The sequence below is a fragment of the Amblyomma americanum genome, chromosome 4 (genome assembly GCF_052857255.1).
Source record: "Amblyomma americanum isolate KBUSLIRL-KWMA chromosome 4, ASM5285725v1, whole genome shotgun sequence".
In the NCBI taxonomy this organism is placed as follows: Eukaryota; Metazoa; Arthropoda; class Arachnida; order Ixodida; family Ixodidae; genus Amblyomma; species Amblyomma americanum.
In genome coordinates this window covers 98,467,558-98,468,603 of record NC_135500.1, presented here as the reverse complement: position 1 = coordinate 98,468,603, position 1,046 = coordinate 98,467,558, and positions in this window count along the sequence as shown.

The window sequence follows — 1,046 nt, the reverse complement described above, 5'->3', positions numbered from 1 at the left end:
GGAGGTCCCTAGTATGGGACCCCAGTGGCGGTTGCCGCCGCCCGGGCGCGCCCGACTAAGGCTTGTTGGGCCTGTAAGTCGTGGCAGCCGAGCAGGGTCGCCTCCCAGTCCTCCCGGGTTGGGTTGGGGATGGGGGGAATAGCGGGGTTGGAGGGGCAGGCCCAAACCATGTGATAGGTGTCAGAGGACACTGCACTACAGTGTGGGCAGCTGCCACTAAAGGAGGGGTCAAAATGTTTTAGCGCTGCCGGGCACAGCAATGTATTGGTGAGAAGGCGGAGAAGGAGCCGCTCATCCGCCTTCTTCAGGCCTTTACATGGACTAGGGTAAAGGCGATGACAATTTTGATAATATGTTGTAATATCTTTGAATGTATAGACCGGATTAAAATCGGGTTCCTGATCGGATGGGGAGGAGAAAACAGCCCGGTGAGAGAGCGCGCGGGCGGCTGCGTCTGCTGCCTCGTTTCCTGCCAACCCCTGATGAGCAGGGGCCCATATGAGGTAACGGTGTGCGGGGTCCGTATCCCGTATGCAATTTTGGTATATTCGATAGGCTAGGAAGGGAGTGCAGCCTTGTTCGACGTTCCGACAGGCCCCTCGCGAGTCGGTGATTATGTATTTTGAATTGGAATGTGAGGCCGCGAGAGCAATCGCGACCTCTTCGGCTTGTGTTACACTGCGGGCTCTGAAAGTTAGGCCGTTAACTGTGTTGCTGTTGTGAACTACCGCGGCCGTGTACCATCCCCCCTGGTGAGGGCCGGAGGCGTCCACGTAGTAGACACCTGTTTTGTTGCCATAATATCGGGCTAGCGCTTCCGCTCGTGCCAGGCGCCGACCATTATGGTCTTCGTGTGACATGTTTGCTGGAAGAGGCCGCACGTGGAGGGCACGCCTCCACAGTTCCGGGATGCGAAACCTGTCTTCCATTGGAGGGGTGTGTTGGATATGGAGTCGAGCAAGAAGGCGGCGACCCGACTCCGTTAGCGACAGGCGCGTGTACTGGTTTGTAAGGTGCGCCTCCCGGAGCTCCCGGAAAGTGTTCAC